The sequence below is a fragment of the Nycticebus coucang genome, chromosome 4 (assembly GCF_027406575.1).
Source record: "Nycticebus coucang isolate mNycCou1 chromosome 4, mNycCou1.pri, whole genome shotgun sequence".
NCBI lineage: Eukaryota > Metazoa > Chordata > Mammalia > Primates > Lorisidae > Nycticebus > Nycticebus coucang.
The window spans coordinates 54,470,206-54,491,483 of NC_069783.1; positions in this window are offsets into that span (position 1 = coordinate 54,470,206).

A 21,278-nucleotide genomic window follows, 5' to 3' on the forward strand; every position below is an offset into this window, starting at 1 on the left:
CTTACTTTACTTTTCCTTTGTTCCTCTCAGTTGATGTAAAGATCCAGACTTGTGAAATGGGTAAGAAAGAGGAGGATGATTTGCTTTACAAAGGGTCTTTTGCTTTTATAAAATAATTATATGGTTCATTCATTTGGCAATATTTGTGGAGAATCTGTGTGGCAGGTGTGGTTCTATTTATATGGGATTACACGAGGCACAGTTCCTACCCTCATGGAGCTTACTTTCTACTAGAAGAGACAGATGCTAAACAGACAACAAATTATGTCAATTAATAAACATAATATCAGATAATATATAATAGGAAGATGCTCTTCCTCCCCCAATACCGTACATAACATATTTTGGCAGGAAGTGTTTATCATGTATGATATCATTTTTTAAAAAAGAACCTTGGTTCCTCTAAAGGAAAACCTTCCAAGTGGTCTTTTGGCTTCTACATTTTTTTTTTTTTAATTTTTTAATTTTTTAAATTTTTTTTTTAAATTTCAATGTGCTTATTCATTCTTCTTTGTTTGAAGTACTCCTTTTTTGTTGATTTTCTTCTTTCTCCTGTGGTGCTGGCTGTTTTTGATGTTGTTAGTAGAGACGGGGTCTTACTCTGGCTGACTGCTGCTCATATGGGTTTTGAACCTCTGAGCTCAGGCAATCCATCCGCCTCGGCCTCCCACAGCGCTGGGACTACAGGCGTGAGCCATCACGCCTGGCCTTTTTTTTTTTTTTTTTTTTTTTTTTGAGATAGGCCCTCACTCTGTCACACAGGCTGGAGTGCAGTGGCATCATCATAGCCCCATGTAGCATTGAACGTTTGAGATCAAGTGATCCTCCTGCCTCAGTCTCCCAAATGGGTAGGACTACAGCAGGCATGCCTCATCAAACCCATGAATTTTTAAAATGTGTTTGTAGACAGACTGTCTTCCTATGTTTCCCAGGCTGGTTTTGAACTTGTGCCTTCAAGTGATCTTTCTGCCTTGGCCTCCCAGAATGTTGGGAATCCAGGCATGAGCTACCAGGCCCAGCCTTGCTTCCATTTGTAAATCCCCTCAAACCTGTCCTTTACCCAGCCATGAGGTCATGGCTATTTGGACCTTCAGTAGCTTCTTGCCACTCACAATGGAATCCAAATGTCTACAAAGTCTTGGGTTTTCTGGTCTCACTGGCCTCCAAGCCTTTGTCTCCCCCTGTGTTCCGTGCTCACTGTGCAGCTAGGCTGTGGGCCTCAGGTCCTTGAGTACTTGCTCGTAGCCCCCTCTGCCTGTGTTGCTGCTTCTCCTCTCGCCATCAGCAGGTCCTTCTTGCCGTTCCCCGTCACAGCGTCTTTTACCAGTTATGTGTGAGTGTGTATAGAGGTCAAGTTGCTTATTTACATAGTCAGCCTCCCTTATCCGAGGTGTTGCTTTCTGTGGTTTCAGTTACCTGTGGTCAACTGTGATCCAAAAATATTAAATGGGAAACTCCAGAAATAAATAATTCATAAGCTTTAAATTGCGGGTCATTCTGAGTAGTGTGATGAAATCTCAATCCTGTTGACTCCTGCGTGGGACAGGACTCATTTCTCTGTCCAGCGGATCACATTGTCCATCCCCCCTCCTCATTAGGTACTCAGTGGCCTTCGTCACCGGACTGACAGATCAGAAAGAAGGGTGAGTACAGTGAGATAGTTATGAGAGAGATCATTTACATTCCCCTGGCTTTTATTACAGCATATTGTTATAATTATTCATTTTTATTATAAGCTATTATTGTTAATCTCTTACTGTTCCTAATTTATAAGTTAAACTTTGTCATAGCATGTGCATGTAGGAAAAACACAGTATGTTTGTTCTGTAATATCCATGGTTTCAGGTGTCCACTGGGGGTCTTGGGACTATAGTAAGTTTATTTGTCTGGTATTTGTTCCCCCTCAGTCTCCTCCAGATTTCACTAGTTGGCAACTCTAAGAGGAGCTGGGATCACAGCCGTGTACAGGGAACCTAGCTCAGCGCTGGTTTATAGATTTATCATTCTCCAATTCTTTTGTGTCTACTGTTGTAGGCCCAGAAAGGAGAAAGTTCACTGGAAACAAGTGACTTGTTGCCTACAGAAATACTTTTGTGTTTCTCACAGCATGAATGTGTTGATGGACAAGTAGAACACATCCACTTATGTAAGATAAGGTAAAATAAAATAAAAAAAATTAAAAACACCAGATAGAAGGCAGCCACCTAATTAATATGGCTGGATGTCAACTTAATATATATCCCCAATGAAATAGAAGATGCTGAGATAGTTCTTTTACCCATTCTAGTGAGCAGGTCCCTAATTTGTGAGCGTTGACTTTACCGATGATCTTTACACACTAAAGATGATGATTCCTTTCTTTAACCATACTGTTTCATCTTCCTTCCAACTATGGAAACGATGCTTTTGTTCTGCCTGAGGGAGGGGGCGCCCACAAAGTCAACTCCTCTCTCTTTGGAAAGGCAAAGTTAGAGAACGCCATTGCTCAGTGTCCAGTATGTGCCTGTGCTGAAGGTTTACAAATGGCAAAGTCCCTGCCTCGTAGGAGGAGCCTAGGGTTTGGTGGCCTGGAGGTATAACCCTACCATGATATAGCTTGGCTCCATCAAATATTAAGGAGGATTTTGTGGGCTGATCAGGAAACCTAACAGCCCTTTGTGACATTGTTTTAAAGGGGGAATGCAGCCAGAGTGCCAGATAGTAAACCTTTAAGGAACATTTTAGAGCTTAATTCACCCTCAAAATAGGATTGAACTTCACATTTTTATCCCTGAGAGAATCAGAAAATGTATTTTTTTTTTTTTTGGAGTTATAGGGCCAACAGCTAAAACTTAGCCAAGAGAACTTGATTTTTATATTTTCTAAATTTTTTTATAGTGAATATGTACTTTTTATTAAAAATTGTTTTTAGAATAAAGGAAAGCTATTATAGGGAATTTAATGACATAAGTATAAGGAATGATACAGGGTCCATCACTGTAGATGGGAGGGTGGGAACTGTGCCTGTTGCTGGGAATGAGCCCTGGAGGATGCTGGCAAACATCAATGGTAACTTTAGCCTGAAAAGAAATGGATTTGAATGAGCAGATTAGCAACCAGGCTTACACTGATGTCCCCTGAGCCACAGCGTTGCTCTTTCCCTTTGGAAGAGACTGGTTGGGCAATGCAGAAGGTGGCCAGGGAATATATTTGTGGTCAGGGTTGGAGTCTTCAGACTGTTGTGTAAAACCGACTTGAACTCACTTCCCCTCCTCTTTTGGATTCTGCCATCGAGGCTGCTGAAATACAGACACTGTCATTTTACACTAGGCTTCTTCTCTTTCCATCACTTCTTCTATGTATTAAGAGGATTAAAAGTGAGTCACTTAAAATCTTTTTTCAGGGAAACTGCTCCGTCTCCGGGAACTCTTTTCATCTTTGCAGAATTGCAACTTTGTACCCATTAAGCAATAATCTGCAAAGTGTTTTCTTACACATTGCTTCATGTGCTATTCTCCATAGCCCTGGAAGCGAAGGTATTATTAGCTCAAAAGAGCACAGTGGTTAATGGGGCTCTGGAGTAAGGCTATCTGGCTCAAATCTGGATCATCAAGTATTCGCTCTTAATAACAGAACCTGCCTCACCAGGTTGTTTTGAGGATTACGTGAGGTCATCCACAAGGTATTTGGAGCATAGCTATAATCACCCCCATTTTGCAGATAAGAAGTCTCAGAGACCCTGAGCAATATGCCAAAACCCACAGAATTAAGCAATGGCGAGGGGGACCCTGAACTGTGGTTGATTCAGTGTTCTTTCTTCGTAGCAGTCAAAGATTAGTCAAATCCCAGCTCCCTGTCAACTCAGACAGCCTATAAGCATAAGCTAGATTTTACACTAGCAAAAGGAGGTGATTTCACTTAAATCTTTCTTTCTTTCTTTTTTTTTTTTGAGACAGATTCATGCTCTGTTGCCCCAGGTACAGTGTGATGGTGTCAACATAGCTCACCGCAACCTTAAACTCCTAGGCTCGAGTGATCCTTCTGCCCCAGCCTCCTGAGTAGCTGGGACTAAAGGTACTCACCAAAACACCTGATTAATTTTTCTATTTTTAGGAGTGATGGGGTCTTGCTCTTGCTCAGGCTGGTCTTGAACTTCTGAGCTCAAGTGATATTCCTGCCTCATCCTCCCAGAGTGCTAGAATTACAGGTGCAAGCCACTGCACCTGACCTAAAACTATTTTGTTTAAACCACTGTCATCCCCTAGGTCCAGGCCATCAGAGTCAAGGCCTTGCAATGATCCTTATCATCTCTGGTATCCCGTGGAGGTGCTGACAGCAATGACCTTGAGGTGTGTGCTGAGCCCAGGAAAGCGTGAGCCAGGCATGCAGCAGTTAGAGGAAGGTCGGTGAAGGTCAGACACGAAGGGGATAAATTGGTCTAGTTCCAAGCTGGCATTGGAGACCCCAGGGGAGCTCCTCTGAGGAGACTAGCAAGGGAATGATTTTATATCACAGAACAACAAGGCTAGGGACTGAGTAAAGAAGGGTCATGATAGGAAACCTGTTTCCAAATCAGGTGAGGAATAGGATAGGATCTGGAACTAAGGCATAGGTTTGCAGGAGTATTTGTATGTGTGTATATGCATATGTGTGTGCGCCCGTGGTACCTGGATGCCTAATCAGGTACCTGTATATAAGGCAGGATTCTCCCCTTAGCACCCCCCTCCATTCTTCTATACTATCATAGTATCCTGGGGATGTGAGAAAAGCAGAGGAGCCTCTCGAGCCCAAGGAGAGGCTGGGTGGAGGGGGCAGAGAGGTGACGTGGTCACCCTGGAGCCCAGAGCTTGGTGGAGCAGAAGTGCTGCTACCGGCAGCCTGTGAGACACCCAAGTCTTTGGCTCTGAGGCTTAAGAGTGCTGTCAATTATTTCCAAATTCCACTAGTTTAGGGATTTGAGCCTCTTGTCAGTGATTGTAGGAGTGAAGTGGGGTAGTCTTTACCTAGCTGGATGCTTCAGAGCTGGGGTGGGGCGGGGACAAGATGGGAGATGATACAGGAGGGCTCTCAGGGTGAACTACAAACTTACTTATTCCATGTTCTACTTTTTCTCCTCAGACTCCATTTTCACCAACTACCCATTTTTCTACCCTCTGCCTTTTTTCTGTTCTGTTAACCTTTCTTCTCTATGGCACCCTCTTTTTTCATATAAGCGTGTTCAAGATTCTTATATAAAATAAATGATCGCATTAATGTACACAGCTAAGATTTAATAAAAAAAATAAATGAAACCAACAAAACAGTCCTTCATCCTCACCCCCCTTTCTCTGCTAGTTACTGTTCTTTATTCTTGGCTCCCTTCATGGTAACACTTCTTGAAAGAGTTCTCTCCATTTTCCACTTGCACCCCCTCACCTCTCTGTTTCATCTCAGTCAAGTACAACCAGACCTCTCAGCTTCTCCTCCACTGAAATGGATATTGCAAAAGCCACACAGTTCTCCATGGTCCCAAATTCCATGGTCATTTTCTCTCCCTTATTTTATTTTATTTTTTTTGATGATAACAACTGGGTTTGCATTTTTTCACTGTTCTGTTCTCACTACCCAGGAACATGTGCCTGGCACAGAGCGGGTGCTCAATGACTATTTGTTGAGTTGAATTGATGTCCCTGTGGTGTGTGATACTTTACCACTGAAGAGGGACAGACTGCACCATCCCAAGATATGCCACTGTGGCATGGGGATCATTTTGAACTGAAGAAAATTGACAATTGACAGATGCAGAAAGAAGTCTTTCTAGAGCGCCCCAAATCTGACTATAAGCAGAAATTTTTGAAAAATGAGAATTGCCATAAATCTACTCTCCTGGCTAGGTTTCTACGGCCATGAAGAGGATAGAAAGTTGACACCAAGATGGACCTGCTAAGATAGCCCTTATTTTCCATGTGTTTTCTCTATATAGTTACCCACAATTTGCAGCTCTTAGAAGCCTAAAACCTTTTCCCCTTTCCTTGTCTTGCCCTATCTGTACAATCTCTAAACTCTCAAGCCTGTTTACTTCTTTGGTTTTTACTTCTTTTGTAGGAAGACCCTGGAGTCATATAAAAACTATACATCAAATCAAGTTGTTCACCTTTTCTCCTGTTACTCTGCCTTCCATCAGTAGGACTCCAGCCATGAACCTAAGAGGATGGAGAAAATGTGTTTCCCGCTTCCCGATAGCACTCTTTTCTATTCTTCCTCAGACTTCTTTTCTCTTTTTATTTCAGAATATTACATGGGTGCAAATGTTTTAGTTTTATGAATTGCTTTTGTCCAGTTTGAGTCAAAGTTATAAGTGTGCCCCTCATGCAGTCAGTGTGCATTGTACCTGGTAGGTGTAAATTTACTCCTGCCTTCACCTACCTTCTTGCTTTTTTTTTTTTTGAGACAGAGTCTCATTATGTCACCCCTGGTAGAGTGCTGTGGCATCACAGTTCACAGAAACCTCAAATTCTTGGGCTTAAGCGATTCTCTTGCCTCAGCCTCCCAAGTAGCTGGGACTACAGGTGCCTGCCACAACGCCCAGCTACTTTTTGGTTGTATGTATCATTGTTGTTTGGCAGGCTCAGGCTGGATTTGAACCCACCAGCTCCAGTGTATGTGGCTGGTGCCCTAGCTGCTGAGCTATAGGTGCCAAGACAAATTTTTTTTTTTTTGAGACAGAGTCTCACTATGTCACCCTTGGTGGAGTACTGTGGCATCACAGATCACAGCAACTTCCAGCTCTTGGGCTTAAGTGATTCTCTTGCCTCAGCCTCCCAAGTAGCTGGGACTACAGGCACCTGCCACAACACCCGGCTATTTTTTGGTTGTAGTTGTCATTGTTGTTTGGCAGGCTTGGGCTGGATTTGAAACCGCCAGCTCCAGTGTGTGTGACTGGTGACCAAGCCATTGAGCTAGAGGTGCTGAGCCTACTTTCTTGCTTTCCATTGAGTTTTACTACCAATTGTATTGATTGATTAGTACATTAGTACATGAGTATTGATTGATTAGTTCCAATTTAATGGTAAATATATGTGGTGTTTTTCCATTCTTAAGAAACTTCACTTAGAAGAATGGCCTCCAGTTCCATCCAGGTTGGTACAAAAGGTATTCACTGTGGTTTTGATTTGCATTTCCCTGATGGTTAGAGACATATAACATGTATTTATATGTTTATTGGCCATTAGTTTATCTTTTGAAATGCTTCTGTTCATGTCTTATGCCAACTTTTTTTTTTTCAGTTTTTGGCCGGGGCTGGGTTTGAACCCACCACCTCTGGCATATGGGGCCGGTGCCCTACTCCTTTGAGCGGCAGGCACTGCCTCTTATGCCAACTTTTTTATGGGCTTGAGTTCTTTATAGATTCTGGTTATCGGCCCTGTATTGGATGTATAGCAAGCAAGTATTTTCTCTCATTTGTAGGTTGTCTATTTGCTCCATTGATTGTTTCCTTGGCTGTGCAGAAGCTTTTAAATTTTATCAGGTCTCATTTGTTAATTTTTGTCGTTGCCGTGATTGCTTTTGGGATCTTCTTCATAATTTCTTTGCCTAGGCCAAGATCTATGAGAGCTTTTTCAACATTTTCTTTTCTTTTTCTTTTTTTTTTTTTTTTGTAGAGACAGAGTCTCACTTTATGGCCCTTGGTAGAGTGCCGTGGCCTCACACAGCTCACAGTAACCTCCAACTCCTGGGCTTAAGCGATTCTCTTGCCTCAGCCTCCCGAGTAGCTGGGACTACTGGTGCCCGCCACAGCACCCGGCTATTTTTTGGTTGCAGTTTGGCCAGGGCTGGGTTTGAACTCGCCACCCTCAGCATATGGGGCCAGCGCCCTACTCACTGAGCCACAGGCGCTGCCCTTTTCCAACATTTTCTTTTAGAATTCTTATAATTTTATGCCTTAGGTTTAAGTCTGTTGTCCATCGTGAATTAATTTTTGTGAGTAGTGAGAGGTGCAGATCCTGTTTCAGTCTTCTACACGGGTCTATCGAATTTTCCCAGCATCATTTATTGAATAGGGGTTCTTTCCCCAGTATATGTTACTGTTTGCCTTGTCAAAGAGCAGATGACAATATGAGGATGGTTTCATACCTGGGTTTCTGTTCTGATCCACTGGTCTGTGTCTCTATTCTGGTGCCAGTATCAGGTTGTTTTGGTTACTATAGCCTTGTAGTATAGTTTGAATTCTGGTAAAGGAATGCCTTCTGATTTGTCCTTTTTGCTAATGCTTTGCCTATTCATACTCTTTTCTGCTTCCATACAAAATATATATTTATTTCTTCTATATCTGTGAAAAAATGATATTGGCATTTTATGGAGATTGCACTGAAACTGTAGATCACCTTTGGTAGTATGGGCATTTTAACAATGTTGATTCTGCTGATTCATGAATGCGATATCTTTTTCCATTTGTTTATACATCCTTCATGATTTCCTTCCTTAGTTACTCATAATTCTCCTTGAAGAGGTCATTTGCCTGCTTGGTTAAATATATTCCTAGGTATTTTCTTTTCTTTTCTTTTTTTTTTTTTTAAAACTTTTTTTTTTTTTTTTATTGTTGGGGATTCATTGAGGGTACAATAAGCCAGGTTACACTGATTGCAATTGTTAGGTAAAGTCCCTCTTGCAATCATGTCTTGCCCCCATAAAGTGTGACACACACCAAGGCCCCACCCTCCTCCCTCCTTCCCTCTTTCTGTTTCCCCCCCCCATAACCATAATTGTCATTAATTGTCCTCATATCAAAATTGAGTACATAGGATTCATGCTTCTCCATTCCTGTGATGCTTTACTAAGAATAATGTCTTCCACGTCCATCCAGGTTAATACGAAGGATGTAAAGTCTCCATTTTTTTTAATGGCTGAATAGTATTCCATGGTATACATATACCACAGCTTGTTAATCCATTCCTGGGTTGGTGGGCATTTAGGCTGTTTCCACATTTTGGCAATTGTAAATTGAGCTGCAATAAACAGTCTAGTATAAGTGTCCTTATGACAAAAGGATTTCTTTCCTTCTGGGTAGATGCCCAGTAATGGGATTGCAGGATCAAATGGGAGGTCTAGCTTGAGTGCTTTGAGGTTTCTCCATACTTCCTTCCAGAAAGGTTGTACTAGTTTGCACTCCCACCAGCAGTGTAAAAGTGTTCCCTTCTCTCCACATCCACGCCAGCATCTGCAGTTTTGAGATTTTGTGATGTGGGCCATTCTCACTGGGGTTAGATGATATCTCAGGGTTGTTTTGATTTGCATTTCTCTAATATATAGAGACGATGAACATTTTTTCATGTGTTTGTTAGCCATTCGTCTATCGTCTTTAGAGAAAGTTCTATTCATGTCTCTTGCCCACTGATATATGGGATTGTTGGCTTTTTTCATGTGGATTAATTTGAGTTCTCTATAGATCCTAGTTATCAAGCTTTTGTCTGATTGAAAATATGCAAATATCCTTTCCCATTGTGTAGGTTGTCTCTTTGCTTTGGTTATTGTCTCCTTAGCTGTACAGAAGCTTTTCAGTTTAATGAAGTCCCATTTGTTTATTTTTGTTGTTGTTGCAATTGCCATGGCAGTCGTCTTCATGAAGTCTTTCCCCAGGCCAATATCTTCCAGTGTTTTTCCTATGCTTTCTTGGAGGATTTTTATTGTTTCATGCCTTAAATTTAAGTCCTTTATCCATCTTGAATCAATTTTTGTGAGTGGGGAAAGGTGTGGGTCCAGTTTCAGTCTTTTACATCCAGTTCTCCCAACACGATTTATTGAATAGGGAGTCTTTCCCCCAAGGTATGTTCTTGTTTGGTTTATCAAAGATTAGGTGGTTGTAAAATGTTAGTTTCATTTCTTGGTTTTCAATTCGATTGCAAGTGTCTGTGTCTCTGTTTTTGTGCCAGTACCATGCTGTCTTGAGCGCTATGGCTTTGTAGTACAGACTAAAATCTGGTATGCTGATGCCCCCAGCTTTATTTTTGTTACAGAGAACTGCCTCAGCTATACGGGGTTTTTTCTGGTTCCATACAAAACGCAGAATCATTTTTTCCAAATCTTGAAAGTACGATGTTGGTATTTTGATAGGAATGGCATTGAATAGGTAGATTGCTTTGGGAAGTATAGACATTTTAACAATGTTGATTATTCCCATCCATGAGCATGGTATGTTCTTCCATTTGTTAATATCCTCTGCTATTTCCTTTCTGAGGATTTCATAGTTTTCTTTATAGAGGTCCTTCACCTCCTTTGTTAGGTATATTCCTAGGTATTTCATTTTCTTTGAAACTATGGTGAAGGGAGTTGTGTCCTTAATTAGCTTCTCATCTTGACTGTTATTGGCGTACACAAAGGCTACTGACTTGTGGACATTGATTTTATATCCTGAAACATTACTGTATTTTTTGATGACTTCTAGGAGTCTTGTGGTTGAGTCTTTGGGTTTCTCTAAGTATAAGATCATGTCGTCAGCAAAGAGGGAGAGTTTGACCTCCTCTGCTCCCATTTGGATTCCCTTTATTTCCTTGTCTTGCCTAATTGTATTGGCTAGAACTTCCAGCACTACGTTGAATAGTAAAGGTGACAGAGGACAACCTTGTCTGGTTCCAGTTCTAAGAGGAAAAGCTTTCATTTTTACTCCATTCAGCAAAATATTGGCCGTGGATTTGTCGTAGATAGCTTCAATCAGTTTAAGAAATGTGCCACCTATGCCTATACTCTTCAGTGTTCTAATTAGAAAAGGATGCTGGATTTTATCAAATGCTTTTTCTGCATCTATTGAGAGGATCATGTGATCTTTATTTTTGCCTCTGTTAATATGGTGGATAACGTTTATGGACTTGCGTATGTTAAACCAGCCTTGCATCCCTGGGATGAAGCCTACTTGATCATGATGAATGACTTTTTTGATGATAAGCTGTAATCTATTGGCTAGGATTTTGTTGAGAATTTTTGCATCTATGTTCATGAGTGAGATTGGTCTGAAATTCTCCTTTTTGTTTGGGTCTTTTCCTGGTTTTGGTATCAGGGTGATGTTTGCTTCGTAGAATGTGTTGGGGAAGATTCCTTCTTCCTCAATTTTTTGGAATAATTTCTGCAGTACAGGAATAAGCTCTTCCTTGAAGGTTCGATAGAATTCTGGAGTGAAGCCATCTGGACCAGGGCATTTTTTGGTTGGAAGCTTTTTTATTGTTTCTTTGATCTCAGTGCTTGAAATTGGTCTGTTCAGGAGCTTTATTTTTTCCTGGCTGAGTCTAGGGAGAGGGTGTGATTCCAAATATTGATCCATTTCTTTCACATTGTCAAATTTCTGGGCATAGAGTTTCTGGTAGTATTCAGAGATGATCTCTTGTATCTCTGTGGGATCAGTTGTTATTTCCCCTTTAGCATTTCTGATTGAGGTTACTAGAGATTTTACTTTTCTATTCCTCATTAGTCTGGCCAATGGTTTATCAATTTTATTTATTTTTTCAAAAAACCAACTCCTTGTTTCATTAATTTTCTGAATGATTCTTTTGTTTTCAATTTCATTGATCTCTGATTTGATTTTGGAGATTTCTTTTCTTCTACTGAGTTTAGGCTTAGATTGTTCTTCTTTTTCCAATTCCATAAGATCTCTTGTGAGATTGTTGATGTGCTCTCTTTCTGTTTTTCGAATGTAGGCATCTAAAGCGATGAATTTTCCTCTCAAAACTGCTTTTGCAGTATCCCACAGGTTTTGGTAGCTTGTGTCTTCATTGTTGTTATGCTCAAGGAAGTTAATGATTTCCTGTTTTATTTCTTCCTGCACCCATCTGTTATTCAACAGAAGATTGTTTAGTTTCCATGCCTTTGGATGGAGTTGAGCATTTTTGTTAGAGTTGAGTTCCACCTTTAGTGCCTTATGGTCTGAGAAGATACAAGGTAAAATTTCAATTCTTTTGATTCTGTTGATATTTGTTTTGTGTCAAAACAAAGGATATGATCAATTTTGGAGAATGTTCCATGGGGTGATGAGAAGAATGTATATTCTTTATCTTTGGGATGGAGTGTTCTATATGCGTCTATCAAGCACAGTTGTTCTAGGGTCTCATTTAAATCTCTTATATCCTTGTTTAATTTCTGTTTAGAGGATCTGTCCAGCTCTGTAAGAGGAGTGTTAAGGTCCCCTGTTATTATGGTATTATCAGATATCATATTGCTCAGACTGAGTAAGGTCTGTTTCAAGAATCTGGGAGCATTTCAATTGGGTGCATAAATATTTAGAATTGAAATGTCTTCTTGTTGTAGTTTTCCCTTGACCAATATAAAGTGACCATCTTTGTCTTTTTTGACTTTAGTTGCTTTAAATCCACATGTATCTGAAAATAAGATTGCAACTCCTCTTTTCTTCTGAATTCCATTTGCCTGAAAAATTGTCTTCCAACCCTTGACTTGGAGCTTTAATTTGTTTTTTGAAGCCAGGTGTGTTTCTTGCAGACAGCAAATGGATGGCTTGTGTTTTTTAATCCAGTCAACCAATCTATGTCTCTTCAGTGGGGAATTCAAGCCATTAACATTTATTGAGATAATTGATAAGTGTGGTAGTATTCTATTCATCTTATTTTGTGAGAGTCCATTGCTTAGTTTTATCTTATGCATCAGTGTGGAGGTTTGGTTCTGTCCTTTAATTTCTGAGTTCTTACTTTGCTGCTGATCCATTGTGGTGGTCAGTGTGCAGAACAGGTTGAAGTATTTCCTGTAGGGCTGGTCTTGTTGTGGCAAATTTCCTCAATGTTTGTATATCCGTAAATGATTTGATTTCTCCATCAATTTTGAAGCTTAGCTTAGCAGGGTACAGAATTCTGGGCTGGAAATTGTTCTGTTTAAGTAGATTAAAGGTAGATGACCATTGTCTTCTTGCTTGGAAAGTTTCATTAGAGAAGTCTGTGGTCACTCTGATGGATTTGCCCCTGTAGATCAACTGGCGCTTACTCCTGGCAGCTTGCAGAATCTTTTCTTTTGTCTTGACTTTGGACAGGTTCCCATCACAATGTGTCTTAGAGAAGCTCGGTTAGAGTTGAGGCGACCTGGGGTCCGATAGCCCTCTGAAAGCAGTGTGTCAGAATCTTTGTTGATATTTGGGAAATTTTCTTTGATAATATTCTCTAGTATGGCTTCCATTCCTCTGGGGCATTCTTCTTCCCCTTCTGGAATTCCTATAACTCGTATGTTGGAACGCTTCATAAAGTCCCATAATTCTGACAGGGAACGTTTTGCTTTCTCTCTCTTTTTATCTGCCTCTTTTACTATCTGAGTTATCTCAAAAACTTTGTCTTGTACCTCTGAAATTCTTTCTTCTGCATGGTCTAACCTGTTGCCGATACTTTCCATTGCATCTTTAAGTTCCCTAATTGACTGTTTCAGTTCCTTCAGCTCTGCTATATCCTTTTTATATCCTCATATCGTTCATCTCTTATTTGATTCTGTTTTTGAATTTCCTTTTGGTTATTTTCCAGTTTTTTAGCAGTTTCCTTCATTGTTTCCATCATTTCTTTCATTGTTTGCAACATGTGTATTCTAAATTCCCTTTCTGTCATTCCTAACATTTCTTTATAGGTGGAATCCTCTGCAGTAGCTACCTCATGGTCCCTTGGCGGGATTGTTCTGGACTGGTTCTTCATGTTACCTGGAGTTTTCTGCTGATTCTTCCTCATGAGTGATTTCTTTTATCTGTTTCCTTGCCCTAATTTTCCTTTCACTTCCTCTTGCTCTTTAAGTTCTCGTGCCTATGGACTAAGGGTTACAGGACCAGAAGTGTGAGAAGGTTGAAGAGCAAAAAAGGGATGAAAGAAAGGAGGACCGAGTGATAAGAAAAAAAAAAAAAGAAAAATAGAGAAAGGAGAGGGGGTGGGTTAAAGGAATATTGACAAAAAGAAGAGAGGCACAGAAAGAGGGAGACAGAGCAATATAGGTGTACAGTAGGGTACTTTGGTACAACCTTAGGAAAAAAAAAACACCTTCTGGGGGTGCCCAGTTGGGTGGTTCCCTTGAGGTCAGCAGCTCTTTGCTAACCTGATCAGACACAGTACCCCACCTCCACCAAGTAGAGAGGAAAGACAAAAATGCTATAAATCAAACCAAAACAAGCAAACAGAAAACTTTACAGGATAAAATTGGGTGGAAAACCAAATAATAGCGGTAGAAACCCTAACAAAAATGAAGTTCTAATTATTGAAATAGGCAGCAATGGGAAATTATAATTAAACTAGAAAAATTGAGAAAGAAAAAGGATCTGTATGGAAAAGGTTGAACTTAACAAAACAACAATCTACAACATCAAAATAAAAAAAAAAAAACAACCAAACCAAAAAAAAACAAAAAACAAAAAACACACAACCAAAAACAAAGCAGTATGTATATGTTATTGAATATTGTCTGGGCAACATGTGGTCTTCTGGGGTATGAGATGTTAATCACAGTTCTGATACGACTGGAGGCTGCTAGTTTCTCAAACCCCAGCAGGTAGACACCCTAAATCTCTCTTCAGCCCACTTAAAAGGCTCTTTGAACTTGTTCACTTGCTGAGCAGAAGCTTTCCCAGGGAAGTGCTTGTCGCTGGAATCACTGCTGAAGTGGCTATCCACTTACCCTGTGTGCCAAAACTGGTTTCCCTCTGCCCGGAGGGTTAGGGCTGCAAGGCAGCTCAGACCCCGCCCTTAGGCTACTTGGTCGCTGGGTTACCAGCTCCCACCCAATTCTAGCTCTGCTACCCTGAGGGCGGAGCTTGCCGGGGCAGATCACTTACAATGGCTGCCTGTGACCCAGAGCCAAACACTATTAGCTCTGTCTGGCTCAGCGGTTCAGACTGGGGCCCTAGACAAAAGCCAAAGTTCTCCGCACTCCCGCTCAGGCTCTCCCCAAGGCAGTTCACCTGAGTGCCAAGTCCAAAGACACCAAAACAGTTCACAGGCAAGGCCTTTCTGGTTTGCAGTCTCGCTGCTACTGAACTTACAGTTGCGGGTTTAGACGGATTGAACACACGCGACCACTTGCCGGTTTTCCACCATTTTAGTCCTCCTCTTGGGGTTCAGAAGTCTCTCGCTGACTCCCTGTATCCTCTCAGGGGTGATGATAGGCAGATCCCAGCAGCCAGAGATGCCTGGAGTCCTATCACCCCAGACTCACAGTGCCCAGATGCAAGGAAGCTGTTACTCGGCTGCCATCTTGCTCCGCCCCCAGTATTTTATTTTCTATCTTGCTACTGTGAAAGGTATTATGTCCTTGATTTGATTCTCAGCTTAACTGTTGTTGGTATATATAAAAGCTACTGATCAGTGTTCACTGATTTTTGTAGCCTGAGACTATGCTAAATTTATTTATCAATTCCAGGAGTCTCTTGGCAGAATCTTTGGGGTTTTCTAGATATAGATTATGTCATCAGCAAAGAGTAATAACTTGGTCTCTTCTGTCTTCACTTGGATACCCTAGATTTCCTTCTTGTGTCTACTGCTCTAGCTAGGACTTCCAGCACTATGTTGAATCACACTGGTGAGAGTGGCATCTTTGTCTAGGTCCAGCTCTAAGCGAGAATGCTTTCAATTTTTCTTTGGTATGATGTTGAGGCCTCTTTCTTGATTCCTTTCCTTGGCTTATTCCCTCAAGGTCAGCGGGTCCCAGGCGTCTGTCCTTTGGCCATGTTTTTCCCGCTCTATAGACTTTCTCCATGTAATCTAATCAAACCCATGGCTATCAAAACTATCTGTTTGGGGATCATTTTGTTGTAAATTCCTATCTGCAGCCCAGACTCTGGTCCAGCTGCCTACGAGAAATCTCTGATTGAATGCTCGCTGTGTTCAGCATACTCAGAGCTGAGCTCCTCATCTCCCCTCCACCTGCCCCTTCTGTGTGCTCAAGCTCAGTGAACAGTACCTACCACATTCCCAGTTGTTGAAGCTGGAAACCTGTAGCTGTGTCCCCTTTTTTCTTCTTCATCTCTTGCATCCAATCCATCATGAAATCCTATCAATTCTGCCTCCTTAATGACTGTCAATTCCCTTTTTCTCTAATGCCATCCCCCAAGTCCAGGCCACCAGTGTCTCTCCCTTCCACTATTGTAGTTTCCTTCTTACAGCCATCCTTGGCCCTTGCCTTCCTCAGCCTCATCACATCTTCTTTATACTTGGTGACACAGATGACGCCTCATCATCCCTCAAATGCTACTCAATATCACTGCTCTAGGGAAGCTTCCCTGATTGAGCCCTCCTTCTCCCTGGGCCCCAGGAGGGAGTGCTTCTGCTATATAGTCACCAGCACTGAAGTCATCTTATTATAATTGCTTGTTTAATTGTCCAACTAACCTACTAGATTGTAAATGCTCTGTTTTGTCCTGCACCTATTTCTAGCACTCAGCAGAGGGCCTTGATCATGTAATACATTGTAGCAGGTAGCACAGAGTAGATACTCAAAAAATACTTGTTGAATGAATCAGTGAAAATACTGGCTAAGCTGAAGAACCACCCTTTGGTAGTTCATCTAAAAATAAACAAGATCAGTGGTTTAGTAAATATATCTATGGTGTGTGTGTAAACCTCTCACTTCTAGTTCATGTGGTTGATGGACCTCAACTATGTAAGTAAAATCTTATTTTCCAAATAAAAATATTCAGTGTGAATGGCAGTGTCATAACTTTTGGTGCTCATAGCAACAAGCAGCTACAACAAAATTAGCAAAGTAACAAAGGTAACACAACCCTGTTTATTCATCCAAGTCTTTTCTGTTTAATTGTGTACTCTTAAGAGTTCAATAATTCAACTGCAAATTTGTTAAGATTCATTGCTTTCCAAGTTCATCACATGCTCAGGCTTATTTGCTTGTCTCTTTCTGCTGGGAAACTATTTGTCTGTGGAATGGCCCAGAAAACAACTTTTCCCTTGTTAATTACTCAAAGATTAAGAAAGGTAAAATAAGAGTTATGTAATAGAATGTTTGTTTTGCTCCTAGGATTACTTGGTGGTGAGCATGCAGACGTATCCTTGGGAATGCTTTCAGTGATGTTGTTTTCTGAATGGTACAGTTTCTTCTTACAACTCTAAGATACTCATTGCCATCTTCCTATCCCCATCGATTACATATCTTTGTCTGAACCCTCCTGGACCTCTAATTAAAATTGAGAATTATTTACTGTGTACGGAGTGCTGTGAGGATTGCCAGAGCAGTTAGATGTGTCCTAGGTCCTTGATCCTTTTGGGAGAATAGGACCTATGTGGAACACACAGGCGAGAGTGCAAGAAGTAAGCAAAGCCTGGTGGGCCTGGGTTCCTTTCTACTAATCATCAACCAGTGGTTTTGCACTTAATTTAATCACTTGTATTGAGCTTGAATATCTTAACTCTACGGGTGTTTTACAGACTGAAAAGCTGGGGGTATGGGGGAAGTTGCTTTCTTCTAGAGTTGCAGTCTCTAGAACTATGAACTATGATTGTGTAAATATTTTTACAGTATTATAGCATGTACATAAATCTACTTCAAGGAAATAACTTCATTCCTTCCCCCTTCTCTTCTTTCTTTCTTTTTATAAAATATTATTTTTCTTTTTAGTCAAAGGAATGAGTTAATAAATTGTAAGGCTAAGAGGCTTACAGTAAAAAATAATATTCTCTTAATTCCTCCACCTCATGTTGCCTCTTGTCCTTCTGGGTGTCCCTGTCCTCTCGCAGGTGACGCTTTCCAAATCTTCAGCTCTTTAATCTGGTATTTATTTCTAATACCAACATACTATGCAAATACTGCTATTACTTGATTCACCATTTTAAAACATTACTTATTTTGGCCCTTTTGCAGGTCCTGTCTACATTCCTTTCAAAATAGTGCTATCATAAATGTGGTGGAACCCGTATTCAGTGATTTATTGTAACTATTATGCAGTTATATACATGTATAGTTTGTTGTGTGTATATGCCATATAGTTTATGCTATGTTATGTGTGATTACATACCTCTAGATGATGTCTATTATTTGTACTATATAGTTTCTACATAATTTATACTATATACATTTATACTATTTAGTCTTATGTGGATGTACAGTTTAAACCTTATCTGGGTTATACTGTAAACTATATACCAGAGGTGCCAAACAAATGTACACACATTTTAAGAGACGTTATCTACGTATTACTGTTTAAAGTTGAATTGAATTACAGGAGTAGTGTGTAGTATGTTTGTTCAAATGATGGCATTAGTCAAATCACCAAGTTACAGTTAAAGAAAATGGCAGAGGGCAGCGCCTGTGGCTCAAAGGAGTAGGGCGCCAGCCCCATATGCCAGAGGTGGCAGGTTCAAACCTAGCCCCAGCCAAATACTGCCAAAAAAAAAAAAAAAATGTGTCAAACGGTCTATAAAACCAGTGTATGGTGCCCCATGATCGCATTAATGTACACAGCTATGATTTAATAATAAAAAAAGAGAAAACAATGGCAGAAGCACGGTTGTTCTTTGAGGATTGCAAGATCTGTTTTTTTTTTTTTTTTGTTTTGCAGTGTTTGGCCAGGGCTGGGCTTGAACCCCCCACCTCCAGCGTATGGGGCCGGCACCCTACTCCTTTGAGCCACAGGGGACACCCAAGGATTGCAAGATCTTTTTGAGGTGGTATTTAAATTGGAGAACACTGTGGCAGTATGACGGCACTGTAGGCATGCGTATGCAACAGAACCTCCAACCTCCCTAACAATTGCACACATTCATGTTAAGTGTGGGACATGTGGCACTATGCGTGCTGTGCACAAGGGAAGGTCCGGGAGGCCTCACACAGCAGCAAGTCCTGCTGCTTCTGCTGTGGTGTTGGAACGCTTACCTGCTTGCCATGAGGTCTCCCAGACAACGTGCACATGAGATGGGAGTTAGCAGAACAAGCATATGATGCATTCTTATAACAGCAACGTGGAAAATGTTCACCTCAAGATTATTACACGCAGCAAGATGTGATAGTTTACCTCGATGAGAACTTGCTAGAACAATGGATAGAACAAAAGCTGAGTTTCCCCCACTCCTGACTTAACATCTCTTGACTTTTACCTACCGGGGACCTTAAGGAATAGGGTGTGATGCAGAAAACCAGCTACACTGGTGATACATCAGGAAGCAAGTGAATGGCGTGGGCAATGATACGAGTGGACGCTTCAGTCTGTATTGCTCAAGCGGTAGTTCAGCATAACCAGAAGTGTCTGGACGCTGATGTAACCACTCTGAGCACCTCTTGTAATTGCAGAAGTCAAACGTGATTGTATTCATCTCTTGTTGGTATATATTAGTATTATAATTTTAATATTTTTTCCTTTCTTAAAGTGCATATACATTTTTTGGTACTGTTTGTATAGCTTACACTATATATCATATAAAGTTTAAATATACCAAAACATTGGATATGCGTGTATATGTATATATATATTATAGTCTAAACTACATACTATATATATATACATAATTGCATTTCTTATACGATTTCCAAATTTTCTTGGAGCTAACAATTATTTTGTGTTTTCATTTTCTTAGTTTCTATATCTTTTGAAATAACAAACTGCTTTTAAAGTGACTCTCATTACAGCTTTCCACGTGGTAACATCTGTCAGATCCGCAAGTTCCATTTTGTTTTTTTCCTGGCGGAAGGGATGCCGTTACTTTGGCATCCCTGTTTCAATTAGGAGTGGTTGTTGTTTAGACCTGTGACTTAGCTATTTACTAGGACTTTGTTTATTTGCATGTCTGAGATTTGAAAATTGCCGTTTTGAAATTTCTTACAATTTTGAATGGAGTTTTATTTCTTTTCTAAATCTCTTGAAAATAAGGCACACCAACTTGAGCTAATGTTTACATTTTAAACTTGACTGATACTGTTTACATTTGCTATTGCTGCTGTATCATTTATTCCTTAATTTTCTTTAAAAAATGTGTTTGATGGTCTGGTAGTTATAATTTCATTTCAATTTCTTTTGGCATTTTTGTGATAATTTATGTATGTTCTTGATGTGGTTTCAGAGACACATATTTAGTGTTGCTAAGTTTCATGGTTAATCTGTCTTGTCCATTTCCAGTAACCATATTCATTTCTATTAATGGTATATGCTGAGAAATCACCTTGGCTATTAGGATAATATCCTATATTTTTCTTATAGTCATATAGAGATGACAGGTCATACGGGGATGACAGGCCATTGATTATTAGGTGATTTTTAGTTGAAGGTTTTTAGTTTATCTTATTAAGGTATCTGGTATTCCAAATTTTCCATATATACCAATATGAATTCCCCCACCCTACCTCAAAAGGTTCTGAACCTAACTTCCAAATAAGTAAGGACAACTCTTACTGTGTCTTGAATGTGTTTCTCTTGCAGACAACAATTCGAAAGAAAATAATAGCAACAAAAAACAAAACAAAAGTGAAATATTTAATCCAGCTGGTGATCTTTGGAGTTAAGACTATTATGTGCATTCTTTTTATTTATATGGTTTATGTGAATGAATTTTCTATTATTTTAACCAGTAAAATTGGTTTAAAAGACCAATTTGAGAAAGAGGAACAGTAAATATTTGGGCCACACAAATGTATTGCTATATTAAAAAAATTAAAAAATTACATATATAAATATACATACAAATATACTCAGCCACATATATACAAATATAAATACATATACCCACATAAATATATACATTATATATGAATACCTATAGACATATATCAACAATATTTTACATACGTAGTGAAATGACACGCAGGATCTTAAGTTAGTAATTGGTGAGTTTTGACCCATATGTATCTACCTGTGTAGCCAATACCCCAATTAGGAAACAGAATATTTCCATGACACCCAAAGTAGCTTTCAGTTTAAAAGCTTTTAAAAACAGTTGAAAGATGATTTTAACCAAATGTATTTAGCTTAATCAATCTTATTTTTGGAAAAAGCATTAATAGATGTACAGAATGGTTTAAAAATATATTAATAAATTCTATAATTAAATAAAAATTTAAAATACTTTATAGAAGAGATAAGACATTGTTTAGCCATAAGATTCTCTTATACTTAGAGTTTTCATAAAAGATTATCCAATTTTCTAATGACTTTGAATTAACTACGTTTTATCACAACCGTGTCCCCTTATTCTCGAGTGTGTGTCATTCTTTCTGTAACCCTGGATGTTTTTTTTGCATTATCATTGTTGGTATGGGACTTTGCTCACACTTTGTTGTAGGACTGCAATGATTTGAGATTTTGACATCAAAGAGAAAAGGTGGTCAGTAAGTAGGTAGGTGCAGCACTTGGGGTGAGAATTCCATTTCAA